This window comes from Suncus etruscus, chromosome 11, assembly GCF_024139225.1.
Source record: "Suncus etruscus isolate mSunEtr1 chromosome 11, mSunEtr1.pri.cur, whole genome shotgun sequence".
In the NCBI taxonomy this organism is placed as follows: Eukaryota; Metazoa; Chordata; class Mammalia; order Eulipotyphla; family Soricidae; genus Suncus; species Suncus etruscus.
Window position 1 is genome coordinate 103,292,598 of NC_064858.1, and position 19,953 is coordinate 103,312,550.

Consider the following 19,953-nt stretch of genomic DNA (forward strand, 5'->3'; position numbering starts at 1 on the left):
TGCTGTTTTTAATTTTGGAACTCATTTCAAGTTTGGAACTCATAATTTCATTGTTGCTGATTCTTTGTCTTAGTTCTGTCCTTAGCATCACCAAAGCAGCTGAATCTCCTTGTTCCTATTAAGTCACATGTGTCTTTCTCATCCTCTACTCATTTTTTTTCCTTTTTCTCACTTTACTCTGGGGCCTAGAGTATTGTCGATCACCCCATTTAAACCATTGTATTTCTTCATGAAGTTATTCTAAATACCACCTGTAAATGATATAATTTTCTATTTATCCTTCTGTGGCTTACGAACTTCATTTATCATAATATCTTCCAGTTTCATCCATTTTGCATCATTCCTTATAGCTATGTAATATTCATATAAATAAATAGTATATACAGCATGTATATACTATATAATAGTATGCATAGTATATTTAATACAATGTATAAATAAATATATTCATATAAATATAGTATTCATATATATATAGGACATCTTCATGATCCACTCATCCATTAATGAATATCTAGGTCAGTTCCAACTCTTCAGTTTTGTACTGAGTGCTGCAGTGGTATGCATGCATCTTATGGGATGAATGTATTTCTTTCTGGGGATAGTTATCCAAAAGTGGAATTGCTGTATCATATGGTAGCTGGATTCTGAATTTACTGAGAATCCTACAGCATTCTTACCAGAAGTTGATGAGAGTTCCTTTTTCATCACATCCCTGCCAATACAAATTGTTTCCCATATTTTTGATATGTGTTATTCTCACTGGTGTAAGATGTTATCTCACTGCCGTCTTGATTTGAATTTCTCTAATGATAAATGATGAAAATATTTTCATGAGCCTGTTGACCATCTGTTGTTCTTCCTCAGAGAGGTGTCTGTTCATTTCCTTTTCCCATTTTTTTTACCAGGATTTTAAAAAGAAATTACATTGAAAAAATAGTATGGCAATCAAAAAATTAATTTATATGATAGAGAATATTTATATAAAACAAAAAATTCCAAATGGTAAATCTGTGACCAAAAATGATATATAGGAAGTGCAGAATACAATCCGATATAAAAATCCTATTTATTTGTGGTTATATAAAACAGAAGGGCATTAAACATTCCAGATACACATTAAAAATGTCCAAGATGCAACTAAATGCAGTTTAGAAGGAATACTCTACATTCAAAGTCAGTAGTTTGAAAAAAGTATCATAGAGCCTTTAACCTATTATAAGCAAAAAGACAACCAAAACTCTCAGAAGAGACACAAAAAGGCATAAAAATGCAAAAAGTCAATTCAATAAAAAAATGAAAAATGTAAATGTTTATAAAATCAACAACAAAGACCCAAAATATGTGAAAGAAAAAGTGTCAGAATTGAGTGGAGAAATATGTAATGCAGCAGTAATAGTTCAAGATTTCAATAGCAGTTTGTCTGCTTTATTCTGTCATTACGTTTTCTAATTTTAAACATTTAGTTTCTTTTCTTGAGTTTTTTGACAAGTAAATAACACTGTTAGCTTTCTTACAGTAATTTACAACTATTCAATTTCAAAGTTTTCTTTTTTATGAGAAACTATTTTTCCAATTTCAGAGTCAGAAGCTAGAGTAGATCTTGGTTCTCTTAATATAAAAAAATTGTCTTTTTCCATGGCTTTTCTATAGTTTTGTCATTCTTTTTAAATTCTTTTTCCATTGACCTTACTCAATTGTTCTCATTTTAATTAATTTGCAATCTCTACTGAAAAAATGTAAATGACAAAAATGATCTTATAATCATATTGTTTTTGTATTTTGATGACTTTATAAAATACTTTAATTTTAATTTTACCTTAAAACTTTTTAAACAATGAAGACTCTTATTTTAATTTTAAAGTATTTATATATATATATATATATATATATATATATAATTGCATTGGAAGCTACACCCGGTGTTGTTGGAGGGGTGATATGCTTCTTTTACTGTGCTCAGGCATATCAGTAGTACTCGAGACTATAGTGCCCAAGATTGAACACAGACCAGCACACACCAACGTTCTTTGGCATACACATAGCCTATTGAGCTATTTCCCTGGTATTTTTAACTTAAAATTTTATAGAAACAATGTATGGGCCCAATATATCTCAAAATTGTTTTATTTATAAGCTAAACTTTCAAGGCTGCACTATTAAAGATTTAGAATATGTACATATATAAAGAGTATGAAGGAGGAACAATTAATTTAATGATGAAAATAGCTTCGATTTAGCAAATGTCTTCCTTTATTCCTCCAGACTCATGGAAGAATTCCTAAAATTAATTTAAAACTAATTACATTGTAGTACAGCAACATTTTCATCAACTTTAGAACGGAGAGACTCCAGACACTCAAACATATGAAGAAGTTCTGAATTGTCAATAATTAATAACATGCCAGTGTGTTTACCAGCAAGGGTGCATGCCCTGAATGAGAGGAAAGAGCTTTTCACCCAAAATAAGAGGAAAGAGCTTTTCACCCAACATTTGCATTTGCTTCTGCTCTTGCAGAAGGGCTGATGGCAACATGGAAGTAGTCAAAGGCTTCTCCCAACCTTGTACATAGAAAGCTGCTCCATGGTGACCTGTGGCTGCACATTGAGATGCTACTGAAGGTTGCTCATGCCTAAGGAATTCTTATACTAAGAAGCGGGAGCAGGAATTGGGCTCATGGTCTGTGTTGATGTATTAGCAACACTGAGTGGACATGAGTTGCAAAACCTGGGAAGAAGCTGGTCTTATCGTACTAAATGTGTTCTAGGAGTGGCTGGTTGGATAGCACTGGGCATGTTCTGGAATGGAGGAGGCCTGGTACCCTGAGAATTCCAGCGTGGACTTGGTCTTAGTTGAGCCATTTGGCTAAGGAGGATAGAATGCAGCTTGGTTCCGAGTCTATGGGAGAGCTGCCATGAAGTGACATGAAGGAGGATCTGGCTGGTAAGGGTTCATGACTGGTTTGGATCCGGATCACATACTAGCTATTCTCTACAGGTACAGGTTATTGAGGTGGGCCTGGCGCTCTTGTTTGCACTGAGTTAAATCTACATATAGTGACTTGGTGGCCAAAATCCTAACATTTATTTCTGTGACTGCTTTAGTGGCTTCTTCTGGTGAGAAGAAAAATACAAAACCAAACCCCTTTGCTGCCACCATCTCCATCATAACCTTTGCACTAGTGATTTGTACCAAAAGGAGAAAATTCTGTCCAAAGACGTTCATCATTAATGCCATGATCAAGACTTTTCACATTAAGGTTAATACCCTGATATCCGGTGATCCGTCTTCCTTCACCTGTCCAAATTTGTGCTTGAGGTCTGTCTGCGCTCCACTTATTTTTTTTTTTTTTCTGAGCTCTACCAACATCAATTTGTTTGCCATGGAGCTCCATTCCATTCATCTCATCCATAGCCTTCTGAGCATCTTCGTAGCTTTCGAAGCTTACGAATCCAAAACCTCTGGATTTTCCACTTTCATCCCTCACTATTTTCACATTTAAGGCAGGTCCAAACTTGCCAAAGTGATCCACAAGACGCTCATCATCGATGCCTTCTCCAAAATTCTTGATGTAAACATTGATGAACACTTTTGTCCTTGCTCCAAGTTCTGATTCTCTTTCCTTCCGAGAATTAAATCGTCCAACAAATACTTTGTGATCATTCAGCAACATCCCATTCATTTTCTCAATAGCTTCTTCTGTTGCTTCCTTTGTCTCAAAATGTACAAGTCTGTAACCATTGGAGCCATTCTCATCAGAAACGACCTTACATGAAAGGATGTTAACGAAAGCACATAATGTGTCTTATAGTGCTTTGCTACCAATATATTTATCCAAATATTTTTAAAGTAATTTTTATTGTGATACTGTGAATTGCAATCCTTTCAGTTATATTGAAGATACATAGTGACAGTGAATTTTGGTCATTCCCACCACGAGTGTTGTCCTTTCTCTGCCCCTGTTCCAAGCATGCATTCCTCACCTCCCTCCCTTTGACCCTGGACTTCTAGTGTAAAAAGTCCCTGATTCTGTTGTCATTGACTCTGGGTTGGGTGTTTAGGTCTGATTCTTTTTTATTTCACTCAATGCGTCTGTTTGCTCTTGGTCCCATTCACTTTTTTCCCCTCAATTTATGAGGCAGAACAAGATTTATCCAAATTTTCAATGAGTATGTTGTCCATTCTACTTCTGTGAAGGGATGGATCCAGCTGACACCACATGATGCGGGCAGGCTTACCCTTGAACATCAAAATTCATGGTGTCCAAAGCATGCCCTGCATCTGACTGTTGCTTGAAGATAACATACATGTAGAAGCTTCAGCAGTGTCGGGTGACCATGACCCTACAGAGGGATGGAGAGGATGGCCCTGCCTGGCTGAACTTTATGTAAAGCATCACCTTGGTCCATACAAGCCCACCAAGTGAAAGAAAGAGGCTGCTCAGAAAGCAGTGAAGAGTGCCACTGGTGTTCCAACTGTCTAAATTGACCAGGAACCACCAACATGCTTTACCGAAATAAAATATCGAAAATAAATAAAATAGAATATCAAAAACTGAAATATGAAATAAAACTATTGCAAAATAGAAAATAAACAAAAAAGAAAAGGAAACTTTGAACCTTATGTACTGAACAAATGCCATGCCTAGATTACTTCTGATTTAAAAAAATAAAAAATAATAAAATATAAAAACAAATTAATATTTTATACACTCTGGGAAAAATAATTTTCAGCAAAGTACAAAAATAAAGCATTCAATTCCTTTCTTTAATTGTGTAATTCTTTACTGTGGAATAGATCAGAATGTCAGACTAAATTTCTTACTACAATATATACGCCAGAGTATCACTTTATCTTTTGCGATAGGCAGTCATTTTTGTAATGATTACCATTACAGATATTTTTATCTTTATTCAAACTGTATATTTGAAGAAGCAACAGAATATAGTGCAAACACCTTTGAATTCTCTGACAGTTTAAACTCTTGTGTGCATAAAAAAATTAAACGTATTGGGGTTTTAGCAAAAGTACAGCAAAGGGTATATATGCTTTATGAGCATGTAGTTAACATGATTTCATGGATTCAATTCCTGGTATCACCTTTATTGCCCTGATCATTCTCAGAAGTGGTCTCTGAGCAAAGATCCAGGAATAAGCCTTGAGCACTGCTTCATATACATGTGGGAATGATCACACACACACACACACACACAAATAAAGAATAAACTCATTATTTAAAGAAACTGATAATGCAATGGCCTCAGTTTTAAGTGTTATTTCTATCCTAGCAAAATATGTGTTTGAGATTCATATCTCAAACATAAATTATTATATTTTATATATGACACTAGTTGTATGTACCTGATAATTCAGGATAAAGAGGAAACATATCTATGTATGATATGTAGTTGTTTTATTACAATGTGTGGGTGCTCCTGCCTACAGGGACATCAATTAAAATGTGGTTATTCTTTCTTGGAGGGAGATGGCGCAAACACAAAAACACAAAGACAGACATGGAGACAGACAAAGACAGACAAAAGTGGGAAAAGGATTCCAGCCAAGTCTGAATCCAATTCCAATTTATTGAAACTCAAGGCCCAGATTATATACTTTTTGTGGGCATAGTTCTGCTAGTATCTATAGAATAGGCCAGATTGTTCAAATAACAGGACCCATTAGCAAGTGCGATGGAATGAGCGGATAACGAGATCTGTCTTTATCAGGTCAGGATGTACTGACAATGGAACCTATCTCCGGCAGGTGGGATATACAAGTACGGTGATCTTAAATGTTTGCATTTAATTCTCAGGTCTACCTGCTTTGATCATAGTTCTGTGCCTGTCACAAAGCCCTTCATATTAACTCAGTATTCTGCCTTTTCTAAGGGGCTCCCTACAATCATGCATATACATCTTAATATGTTAAGTTGAGACCCCTTAATCACAGTCAAGATGTATTAAAGAAAAGATGAAATTATTATCTAGTTAGTCAATTCTATAATTCGTCACTCTTTTAGCTTTATTAACAAGAAATGAACACTTTTTTCTTACACAAATTATAATTCATCACTCTTTTAGCTTTATTAACAAAGAAATGAACACTTTTTTCTCACACAAATTTATTCCGTGTTCACTCCAGCATCTTTAACCACTGGTTATTTTTTCTGTATAATGAAAATAATTATTGGGTGAATTTGGTGTATGAAAGTTACACTAGAGTTGAGATTTCTATTCGAACATTGTGTGTTTAAAATTATGAACAACTATTTAAATCACATCATTTAAACAAAATGTCTCTCAAACATTAAAAAACATCTATCCATTAATACTCAATTATTGAATTAAATAAAAATGCACTCAAAAACGAGTTGCTAATTGTATTAGTGATTATTTTGTTTGCAAATATGAACGAAATTCTTTATCCTAAAAATAACTTTGAACTCCTAATACACATTGAATTGTCATAGACTGATATAAGCTCTTTATATATCTGATACAAAAGTTATGGTGACATGCTCTATATCTTATTTACAAGGTGTCTGACAATCAATTAAGATTATAACATGCAGAAGTTGCATTATATTCTAAAAAAGCCGGTTAATTATTGATTAGGCTTACAATATTTTTTAAACAGACATCTAGGTGATAATTGCTTGGTGGTATCTATACCTCCCAATAAATAATTAATAATTTAGATACAATGTTAATTTCATCTTTTAAAAAATTTCAGTGTCTATTTTTTAAAAAAGTTATAAAATACTCATACTGATTAAATTATAGTGTCTCAAAATATTTGTTACTGTTAATTTCAAGTTTCAGTAATTAGAAAGACAATTTTAATTGCTTCTTTGTTGATTACATCTTAATATTAATTTATATGAGTGCAGAATTTTGCAAAAGCAAGTAAATGAACTTTAATGTCTAATGCACATAGCATAAAATTTGCAATTGAACAGTTCATAGAAGTCTGAGATGTCTGTACTTTGCTTGGGAGGTAAATTGAGAAATTAAAAGCATTTCGTTTTTATCAGAAGAAATTTTAAACATGTGGCATTGGGCTAAAATTACATATGTGAATGGTGAAAATGTTGCCACTTACACAGCCGGAAGAGTTTATATAGACACAACGAAACATAATCTACTATAATTTGCTTTGTGAATTTTAAAGTAATTATTTGTGTAAGTGCCTCAGTTACTCCTAACCTTTTTTTCTGGAAGATTATAGTTGCTTAAAATCTGTCCTTAAAAAATGTTTCCTAAAGCATAGCTTTTATGTTAGTTTAAAGAAGAATGGCCTTCTCAATCATCAGATATTAACTAGATTTTTATGTTTAAAATGTATACTTTAATGTTTTCTGGGTCACAGAAACACCTTTGAAAATTCCATATACAATCATATACCCAATTTCTCATACTATTTTTGAAATTGATTGTTTCATCTACCATTTCTTTTTCTGTATGTCATTTCCTTAATGTTGGAGTGATAGCGCAGCAGTAGGGTGCTTTCTTTGCATACAGCTGACCTGGGATAGACCCAGGTTAGAATCCAGGCATCCCATATGATCCCCTGAGCTTGCCAGGAGCATATCTGAGAATAGAGCCAGGAGTCATCCCTAAGCGCCACCATGTGAGACTCATAAATCAAAAAAGGAAAGAGAAGAAAGAAAAAGAAAGAGAAAGAAAGAAAGAAAGAAAGAAAGAAAGAAAGAAAGAAAGAAAGAAAGAAAGAAAGAAAGAAAGAAAGAAAGAAAGAAAGAAAGAAAGAAAGAAAGAAAGAAAGAAAGAAAGAAAGAAAGAAAGAAAAAGAAAGAAAGAAGAAAAAGAAAAAGAAAGAAGAAAGAAAGAAAGAAAGAAAGAAAGAAAGAAAGAAAGAAAGAAAGAAAGAAAGAAAGATTGATTTATTTTCTATTTAAAAATTAGGAGGCCTCCTTTTGTGAGAGCATCGAAATAAAAACTGGACGTAATTCCTTTTCAACTACTTGCTACATGGAAAAACTGTAATTTTGACATTTTTAAGTAACAGCAATTTACTGGGCACTAAATATATATATATATTTAAATCAATGTCCCAGTTTTTTTATTTTTACCATCACTTATTCATTTATTAAATAATGAATTGATTTATTGAGTCTATTTGATTCTTTTGTAACAAATAAAATGTAACATCCACCATCTCCCATCTCTTATCATCTATTTGTATTCTGGTTGTAGACCAATTTTGATGTTTCTAATTTTTATAAGGGTATCTGTGCAAAAACGGGCATCCATCACAAGCCTTTATGATGTCAAAAATAAGGGTTTCATGTTGTTGCGTTATTCTTCATAAAATATATTATATGGTTTTCACGTGTTACCATGAAAACAAAATAAAATGAAAAACGCTAGAGACAGAGACTTCACGTTGTTCCTCAAAACTCTGGAGAACAGAAATTCAAGACTGGAGCTGGAGCATTAGTCCTAGTGGGGAAGGTCCTTTTCTTGTTCATGGCCAACCTAGTATCCCATAAAATGACCCTCTACGGGCCGCAAAAGAGTGATCCCAGAGAGCAGAAGAAAATTCAGAAGTTCAGAAGGAAGCTGCCAAAATGCAGAAGAAAGGATACATCAATGGGTTTATCCACAAGGAATTAAAAACAAAAGCAGTTCAAGATAAAGGTGTTTTTATTTCTTTCTTCTAAAACTCCTTTGTTTTCATGTGAACATGTATTTTCATATTATTTATTTCAGAAACCTTCCTCTTCTTCCTCTTCTTTCTTTTACTCCTCTTCATTTTCTTCTTCTTCTTCTTCTTCTTCTTCTTCTTCTTCTTCTTCTTCTTCTTCTTCTTCTTCTTCTTCTTCTTCTTCTTCTTCTTCTTCTTCTTCTTCTTCTTCTTCTTCTTCTTCTTCTTCTTCTTCTTCTTCTTCTTCTTCTTCTTCTTCTTCTTCTTCTTCTTTTCTTCTTCTTCTTTTCTTCTTCTTCTTCTCTTCTTTCTTCTTCTTCTTCTTCTTCTTCTTCTTCTTCTTCTTCTTCTTCTTCTTCTTCTTCCTCTCCTCCCCCCCTCCTCCTCCTCCTTCTTCCTGTGCTTCCTTTCTTTAGAAATAGCTTGGAAGTTCAAGCCATAGAAATCTCTAGTTACTCAAGTAGACTTTTGCTACTTCTTAATTCACTATAATAAAAAAAGGAAAATCTTAATTAATAGTCTTTTATTTCTCAACTCACTAGCTGGGCATCTACCCTAAACCACTTAGAATATCCTATGATATAAATAGTAGGAACTTTCATATCTTTCTCTAATGCCTATTATCAATTTTAACAACTGAAAATAATTTTGTTAAAATTTATTCAACCCACTGTTGGGTTCCACAAAAATTATGATATCCTAAAAAATAAAACTTGATAATTTGAGAGAAATTTACAGATAAGGATGCATAGAAGAATTTTAATTGATAAAATTTAAAATAATTTAACTATTAGTACCAGAAGTGACCACTAGTTTTGGCTGCCTGAACATAGCAGAAAGCAATATCAGAACATTTGGCCACAAACAACAAATTTAGTGGGAAGGAATTGAGTTATTTACCATGAATTAAGTAATATATCTAGGCAATTGCTTAATTCCAATGCTTTGAATTGTATGATTAGACAACTTTTCTGCTATTTTTAAGCAAACCTCAAGTATTCTATTATGTTTTAAAAGAATATTGAAAGTTAATAATAGTCTTAAAAAGCATATTAATAGTTTAATTATTTGCATCCTGAGATATCTAACTTTTCAGGAATTTTGAAAAGTTTAAAGTTCATTTAATTTTTGCCAGTGATATAAGCCAGAGGGGAAACATTCATACTTTGCATGCAGGAATCACAGGTTTGACCTAAAAAATATAGGCAATTGCCAGGAGTATCCCTCCTCGACTAAATAAAAGTATATAATGATATAATTAACATTATTTTACATTCCATTCAGAATATAAATAAAAATTAATGAGAACAGTCATCTTTTTAATATCTGTAGTTTAATATTTCTTTGTCACTGCAAAAAATACGAGAAATAAAAATGCTGACCTAACTAAATCCTTAATACAAAGAGTTTGAAAAAAATAAGTAGAGTGCTATCAATCTAAAGAGTATCTAAGGACATGGGTTACTATTATAAAAAATGGAAAAGAGTGAAAATTCAGCTTTTTGGATTCAGTGATCTCATATCTAGAAAGGAGGATATGGATTAGTTCCAATAGTTTTAACATGGAAGGTCAGAGAAAGACATTTGAACATGTTCAAATATTTTTATTTTGTTTTCTTTTTTCTTGTGGGTGATACAATAGTCAGGGACTTCACAATAGAACCAGTGCTACTACTATATATGTGTGTAGGGAAAGCTTTACCATGAATGATTTCACTGATGTCATATATTTCTTAAATAATAATTTAGTTTTCTAACTCATGAAAAGGCAATCAAATCTTGTTCTGTAAAAGAGACATGCCAAAAGCACCGTGCTAAGGAACACTCAACTTAAATATCTTTGAAATCTTTCCAGCTTCATTATTCATGTATCTTTGAATCTGAACATTTAGTTATTTAAATTTTCAAATGTGATTATTTCATTTTTAACCCATATTCCCTAATTCCCTGTGCTCAGCAAAGTTCCTACCAGAGTAAATGACCTACACCTTAGAGATTGCATTGTATAATTAATCAGACATAGCCTAATAAAAAATATTTCATTTATTGAATTAGAATTGATTGGACTACATAAAATTAAAGAGTTTCTCTGTGTCAAAGGGGGGTGGGGCTGGAGAGATAGCATGGAGGTGGGGTGTTTGCCTCGCATGTAGAAGGACAGTGGTTCGAATCCTGACATCCCATATGGTCCCCCAAGCCTGCCAGGAGCAAATTCTGATATAGAGCCAGGGGTAACCCCTGAGCGCTGCCAGGTATGATCCAAAAAACAAACAAACAAACAAAAAAAACAAAAAACAAAAACAAAAAAGGGCCTAAAACTAAAAAACAGCTGGGGCTGGAACAGTGGTGCAGCAGTAGGGCATTTGCCTTGCACACATCTGATCTAGGAAGGACTACGGTTTGAACCCTGGTGTCCAATATGGTACCCCAAGCCAGGAGCAATTTCTGAGTGCATAGTCAGGAGTAACCCCTGAGCATCACTGGTGTGGTCCAAAAACAAAACAAAAAAAAAAAACAAAAAAAACCTGAAAGGCAGCTAACTGAATGGAAGAACAAATTTGCAAACAATTCAGTTAGAGGGCTGATATTCAGTATCCAGGATATATAAATTATAAAGGTCAACAATAACCAAAAATTAGAAAATAATTATAAAAATAGAGGAAATGAAGAGAAACTTCTGAGAACAATGGGTGGCCAACAGGCACATATAAAATATTCATCATCACTTATTATTAGGGTCAAATTAAAATAAAGAATATACCATTTCACGTGATAATGGAACATATCACAAAAATGATCAGTTTGTGTTGGTAGGAATGTGGTGGAAAATATACCTATGTATTGCTGTTGAAATTTTGTCCAGTTCAAACCTATAAAAAACAGTAGGGAGGGTTTTCAGTAAACTTAAAATTGAGCTGCGTCATACAACAGAAATTCCACTTTTAAGATTTTTATCCCTAGGATAGTAAAAACACTTTTTGAAAATGATGTATTTACACCATTATTCATTGTAGTCCTCAGTAAAATAGCTAAGATTTGGGTGTTTTTTGTTTATTTGTTTTGGAACCATAATGGATGATGCTTAGGGGTTACTCCTGGCTCTATACTCAGGAATTATTTTTAGCTGTATTCACGACACCGTATGTGATGCTGGGATCAAACCTGGGCCAGCCTTATGCTAGGCAAGCACCCTCTCTGATCTTCTATTGCTATGGCCCCCAAAAACTAAGATTTAGAATCAACCTAGGTATCCAATAATAAATATACAGATCATGAAGATGTAGTATTATAAACAATCTCATCCTACACAACTGAAAAAAATTATGCAATCATACAAATCACTGTATCACAGATGGAACTGAAAATATTTAAATGAAGTGTGCCGATAGAAGGATAAACACGAGATGATATTATTTATATGTGGAATTTACAAAAACTGAAGAAGAAATGCAATGGTTTGGGGGTTGCTTAAATCATCTTTGAACTCAGAATATAGAGTGAAGAAGTAAAGATAGAATGGAGATGGAGAATAGAGGATAAATAAAGGAAGGCAGGAGTCAAGGGGATTCAAGTACATTGATGGTGTTCAGAAAAGATAGTTTTAAATATACAAACCATAGAGTTAACAACACTGTAAACTTGAGCCCCAAAATTTAATAATCAAACATACAAAGCTATTAAGATGGCAGTCTTGTATAGAGGGTAAGAGAGGGAGCTTAGGAACTCTGGCAGAGAAAGGTTGACAGTAGTGTTTAAACATCTAATGACTAAAATCTAACTATGAATAATCTTTGTAAAACAGAGTGCTTTAGTAAAATAAAATGTTAATAATAGAACTGATTGGGTCTGAGTGATAGAATAAAGGCTAAGTCTATATTTGACATAGCCTGGTGTAATTCTTTGGCACTCCATGTTTTTTTTTTTAGTATTGATAAAATGTGCCAAAAAACAAACTAGAAAAATATAATAATAATAATAATAATAATAAATATTTAGGATGCATTTATTTAACATACATCCCTATTAGAATAGTATATTTTATTTCAAAAATTCACTTTCCTCTAAGTTAAAGGGTCCTTATTAAAAAGTCTGACTATACAATTTTTATAAAAATATTACATCAAATTTTATTGCCTTTTTCATAAACTAATAATCTTACTTTTCAACAATGTATTCTTATTATTATTGAAATATATTATTGAAATTCGGGGCCGGGCGGTGGCGCTGGAGTTAAGGTGCCTGCCTTGCCTGCGCTAGCCTTGGATGGACGGCAGTTCGATCCCCCGGCGTCCCATATGGTCCCCCAAGCCAGGAGCGACTTCTGAGCGCATAGCTAGGAGTGACCCCTGAGTGTCAAATGGGTGTGGCCCAAAAACAAAAAAAAAAAACAAACAAAAAAAAAGAAATATATTATTGAAATTTAATATTTAAAAAAAACATTTCTTCTAATCTATATACCATTGTGATAGTGAACACTGAATTTAAAGTTGCCAGTGATTTGTAACTTGAATATATATTTAGTAACAGACTTATAAAATGAAATTGAAGCAAAATATTATTCTTTTGTACTTAACTTTAAAGCAAATATTGTGAGAAGTTTGGTTGAAATAGATTTTTTTCTATTGTGCCTACAATGAGAATGGGAAGAAAATAATTTTCTAACTCTGACAATAATCCCTCTAGCATCTTTTGTACTCACACTACTCAAAAGCAACTAAAGTTATAAAGCTAAACTTTATAGGGCTGGAGACTTTCTTATGGAACAAAAGCAATAACCACATAAAATCAAACTATGTTTATAAAGTATTTTCAAGTTTTATAACTTGTAAAGACTTACACATATGAGCCCGTGGAGTATATGTATTATGGATTTATATTTATCTAGTGAATATTGATTTTAATTATTTGTCAATTAAATATTGACTTCAAGTTAGAAAATGTACAATCCCAATGATCATATTTACTGTTCACATTATTTATTTTGCTTTTTAATCACTATTACGGATTGGTTTGAGACACAACACTACTGAAAATTTCAATAGCTATTGATAATTCTCTGATAACTTATCGATATATAATCTTTACTGAACTTCAAAGTCAGTCTACAATCTAATGAGGAACTGGAATCACAGATGAGGACAACCTTCAATTTGAATGCTCTATTTTATATGATCTGTATGCATCCCCCCGCATCCCAAAAAGGTGGGAGCAGGTGGTTCTCCAGGCTTATTTCTGACTGTGCCCTGAGGAATCACTCCTGGAGGGTCTTTCAGCTATATGAGTTTCCAGGAGTACTTAGAACCTGCGTTATCCTTGTGTAAGACAAGTGCTTAACCAGTGTACTATATTCTGGACACTTTTTTATTTCATTATAATAAAAGTTTTACCCCTTTATTGTTGTTTGCAATGTTTCTAGGTTCAGATCCAATTTGAATTACCTTTAGTATATTGTATTTGAATGAATGATGACTCCTCTGCAAGTATTTTTATAATAAAAGCAAAGTAGAGCCATTCTGGTGACTTTAGACCAGAATCTCACCTTTTTTGTAACTCCCCGGCTATAATTCAGTTGATCTATTTGAATTCAGTTAATTTAGTTATTGTTGTATCAAAACCTAGGCTTGTAATTAAAATGTCACCCATTCCATTTGTATAATACATTTTAATCTTATGAACTTCATGTTATTCCTTAGTTTAACATTTAATACATATTTTTAGGTCAATAAGTACACACTGACATCAGTGACATGTTCTATCTTCTCAGTGATCACAGCAAATTTTACCACATTGAATTCTTAACATAGCTGTCAGGATTCATCTAATCCACTCACAGTGTTATTCTAACTGACTCATTTGTTTGGCCATCACAACCAATCACAAGCATTATGAGGGCTAGATACAATAGAAATTTTGTGTTATTAGTATCTTACTTTGTGCTATGTTATTATACTTGCTCACTATGGCCCATATGATGCAGTATCATTGGCAAAATGAAACAAAAAGAAATTCACTGAAATTTACTTAAAAAGGGTCTAATTTGCCACACAGCATGCCCCCAATATGCCCAAACAAGAACTTGTCATAACCATCTGTAGCTCTGTTTACATAAAGATGTATGCAGGCCAAAAAACCAGAGGAAGTCTGTCTGAATTAATAAATGTGTGGAAGAGGAGCAGGCAAAAAACATTCTAGCAGATAATGGAAAGTCTGTTTTCAACCACCAGGGAACTTTAAATCAACAAAGTTCATCTGAAGTAAACGCTTTATATTTTGTTTTGTTTTGGTTTGGTTTTTGGTTTTTGGCCATATTCAGCAAGTACTCAGGATTACACCTGGCTCTGAAATCAGAAATTATTCATGAAGGTGCATGTTCAAAGGAGCATATAGGAAGCTCAAGATTGAACTTGCTTTTATGGTTTTTATTTAGAAACAGATGTTATGATCTAAAAAAGAGGTGCTGGCAACAAGAGGAGGATATACATATTTTCATGTGTGCATTTTCATATATGAATATTTGTCTGCTTTTTGGGGGGAGGAGGAGTTGTGGGCTGAAATGCCTGCTGATGCTCAGGATTCTCTTCTGTGGCATTTGCATTTGCATACAAGGTAAATGCTTTGCTAGTTATACTATTGTTCTGTGCTAGGTTTGATAATGTTTTAATATTTATGATGTGAGAATGATATTATTAACTGAAATTTTCTTTTTGTATACTTATATTACTTATGTTAATACTCTGAAATATGGGGCAGGAGCAGTGACGCTAGAAGTAAGGCCTCTGTCTTGCCGATGCTAGCCTAGGACGAACCATGATTAGATGGTGTCCCATATGTTCCTCCAAAGCCAGAAAATAGTTCTGAGGGCATAGTCGGAAGTAACCCCTGAGTGTCAATGGGTGTGTTCCAAAATAAAACAAACAAACAAAAATACTCTGAAATATAACATAATTCTCAAAACTATTGTTTCATGAGTCTAAGGCTAAGGTATTTGCTCAAGAGCAAATAGGCATAAAGAGAATATCTGCTGTATGGAGTTAAATAAACATTTCTGATACATCTCCTATAAGAAAAATTAAATTAAAAGAATTGAAGCCTGCATTATAGGAAATTGTTTAAGAACAACTATGCTATTATTCCAGCATTGATTTCATAGTAGCCATGATATTTGAGGATAATAGATTATTGTTTATTACTGGGGAAAATATGTCTCTTAATGGAAGATTATTTTATGACAATTAAAAATGTGCTATTATTTGTAGTTAGTAAAAATTATTAATATTAAATATAAATTATTAGAAAGACTAAATTTCAAAATCTTCATAATGATCTTTGAATTTTAATGATCTCTTTATATTCCAAATTGCTGCCTACATTTACATCTTTTGCTTATTCTTTTAAGATATCATTGTTCAGTTGTGCTTACCTTTAGAAAGTTTACCGTACATTAATGTTGTCATCTAATTGGTATAGCTACTACCATAACTTTATCTAGTTCTTATTTGATTATTTTGTTATTATTTTTCAGAATTTTGCTTAATTACCTTCTATGTAATATATTTTCTGGCCATCTGATCCAAAATTTTTAGTTCTTCCGTGGCACTTGCTACTTATTTCCAATGTTATATTTGACTTGCTGACATTATAATATAAAAATAGTTACTTATTTAAATCACTAACTTTTAAGTGCTTGCAACTTTCACTAGAATGTAATGTCCATGATGATAGTGCATTTATTTTCTGTTCTTCCTGCAGTAACGAATCTTCTAATGTAGAATTTTCAACAAATAACTATTGATCCAATGATCAATAAGTGTTTTATTTACTCTTTCATTTTAACTTACACACTGTAGGGACAATCTTAAATGTCCTAAAAATGCTGGCTTTATTTTGAAAGTATACTGCAGTATACATAATTTAAGTTATGATGTAATTTTAAAGCAAATTATTAATTTTACCAAATAGTGTTGCTGTGTGTTGTACAATTAAATTTGTCCTAATATAGTCACTCATGCTTATCTGAAGTGTTTGTACATGTAACAAGGATTATTTTAAGTGGTTTCATCAAAATTAAACCTGAGGCAATTTTATAATAAACTTTATAATAGAGGGAAGGGTATTGGTTCATTCTTGTTTAGTTATCACAAATGCAGGGAAACTACAATATAACTTTTTCTCCCACACTGTTCAGCATTTTTACTCATGATATATTAAATACTATCATTTATTATATCAAATTATAATAAGTAATAAATAATAAATAAACATTAATAAATGATAAATATTGATACATATATCAGATTATATCTAAATAAATAAGCATTAATAAATAAATATTATATTATTAATATATATGATTATATAATATATTTTATTAAATATATAGTGAGGAAATTGAGTTTATAGACAAAATAAATTTTCCTTATAAAATTAAAAACATAATAATGTCATGTGTTTGAAAATTCTCCTCAGCACCACTCAAGTGCTCTGAATGCTACCAGGCATCTTATTTAAACACAGAATTAGGAGTAAGTCCTGATATGACCAGGTGTGGTCCAAAGAAACCAAAATTAGCAAAAAAGAGAGAGAGAGAGAGAGAGAGAGAGAGAGAGAGAGAGAGAGAGAGAGAGAACTTGGTCAAGGTACTCCATTTAGATTAAGCTACTTATTTAATTATTGAAGACTCAAGAGGAGCTATCAGCAATTAAGCTTCCTGGTGTTTCAAGGAGTAACTTCTGAAATCAAAATAGATATATTTCTGAAATCAAGGCTAGAGTCATGGTATAGTGAGTTGGATATTTTCATTTTATGTGGTGATGTTAAGTTTGAACTTGGTCATCCCACATGTTGCCTAGTGCATTACTGGAGTCATCCCTTAGCACAGAGCTAGAAGTAAACTCTAAGCACCACTGGGTGTGACCCCCAGCCACCACATTAACAACAACAAAAAACAAATCTCAAGGTTACACAGTAATTTTCATTGTACCTGTTAAATTTTTATATTTAAAACATTCATATTATTTTTAATATGAGGTTACTTGTATAAATGTTCTTATTGGACCAAGTAAGATTACAAGATAAATACTGAGTCATGATGTACTGTTTAAAATGACTTTGTACCCCCAAATTTTTAAATAAAAATGTAGAAGAAAGTGTAAGAAGAAAAATTTGTGTTTAAATGGGAAATTTACCACATGTTCATAAATATATTTATCTCTATCACTTTTATTAACATATTATTATTATGATTTAGAAAGCAAATATCAATGTTAATATCTATTCAGTATTCCTAAGTAGGGCATGAGATAGTCATCTCAAAATCATTGGTCCCTGCTCAGCAGTTATTGCCATATCAAACATATAATACCTCATTATATCTTGTGCATATTTCCCCCCTATATCTTGTATTATTAAAATACAGAGTTAACATGATCAAAATTTTCTATATATTGCTTTTGAACTATAACAAATAATATGGTGCAAAGTTGTTTTTATTTTCTATAAGACAGGATGTGTAAAGGGTAAGAACTTTTGGTTACTGGTGGAGGGAAAGATGCACTATGTGGTGAAGTTATTGTAGGAATATTTAATGATACAACACCTTTATTGCAAACAATCTTATAAGTCACAGGGATAGAATAAAAACTACATTGAAAATGTTCTACCTATGTAATTTTAAAATAAATATTTGTTTATTAACTAAAATAATTGATCAGGAATGAATAATATTAATAATTTAATCAGATTTAAAATATATAACGAGATTACCTGAACATATTTATTTCAACTTCTTTTTTGTATCTTTGTTTTTTGTTTTGGGGACAGATCTAGCAACGTTATGGGGCTATTCAGGAGTTATTCCTGGAAGCACTTAAGGGATGGCAGAGATTGAGCCACAATTGACTAAATGCAGAGCAAGCGCCATACATGTGTTCTTTCTCAGGCACCCCCTTTTTTAAATTTCTTGATCTTAATCTCCTGAGGTTATTCCAACATAATAATTTAAAAATAAATCTATTATTAATATTTCACTTGTTAATTGAGTCTACTCTATGGTATCTTTTCCAAAAATACTGAATGAATGACGTATTGTTTTATGATTGTCCATGATTCTCTATTTGTAGAATCAAAGAAGGCAATTGCTTTCTTGTCTTGAATATTTCTTAGCTAATGTAATTAATCAATTTCATTAAAATCAGTGGAGTCTTAAATCTTGGATAGTCTTCTGAATAGGAGAGAAAAAATAATCTTATTGAAAATATATGTTTTTGGAAAATCTACTTAGTTTTATTTGATAATGTTTTTGAAAAATAATAGTAATTGAGTTTTCATACCTAGGGAAGATACAGTCTAAAATAAACAGTTTCCATTTTATTGGAGAAGAGACAGCCTACTCTCAAATCAGGTTGCAACTCTTAAATTATTCCAAACAATTATGTTGGTGTTTATGTTATTATATTACCTTCTCTCCACTCTGATTTTAACTCTCTCTCTCTCATTTTTTTTGGGGGGGTTTTGGGCCACATTCGGTGATGCTCAGGGGTTACTCCTGGCTATGCGCTCAGAAGTCGCTCCTGGCTTGGGGGAACCATATGGGACACGGGGGGATCGAACTGCGGTCCATCTCTCTCTCATCTGATTTCTTTCTACTTTCTTTCTTTGGGGCCCTTGTCATTGAAAAGGATTATTGATTATTTCACTATTTTGTTATTTGACTAATGGTAATTGGGTAGAATATGTGCTGTTTTTTTTCTTTTTTTTTTTTTTTTTTTTTGGTTTTTGGGCCACACCCTGTGACGCTCAGGGGTTACTCCTGGCTATGCGCTCAGAAGTTGCTCCTGGCTTCTTGGGGGACCATATGGGATGCCGGGGGATCGAACCGCGGTCCGTCCTAGGCTAGCGCAGGCAAGGCAGGCACCTTACCTCCAGCGCCACCGCCCGGCCCCGCTGTTTTTTTCTTGTGTGAGATTTGATATAAAAACACAAATACTGTTTTTATTGCTATTCATATGGATTCACAAATACCTTCTAAGGGTCTTTGATACCAAATGCAATAACAGTGCAAAAAAAGGAGTTATCAATTTCAAAATTTATCTTAATCTTTACTTTTTATTTATTCTTTATGACTTACTAATTTCTGATACTTTTTATTTAATTCCAATTTCATACAAATATATTTCACCTTTATCCATTTAACTAGTCTCAAAGAATAAAGCCAAAATTTACTTATAATGGATGTTATAAATATTGAGCTAATTTTATAGGCCATGTAAGATATTAGAAACTCATCCAAA

General features: G+C 32.6%; 1 pseudogene; it reads right to left on the reverse strand.

Moving 5' to 3' along the window:
• The window catches only part of LOC126022192 (polyadenylate-binding protein 1-like), a 109,645-nt pseudogene that overhangs the window by 960 nt on the left and 88,732 nt on the right, over positions 1 to 19,953 (reverse strand).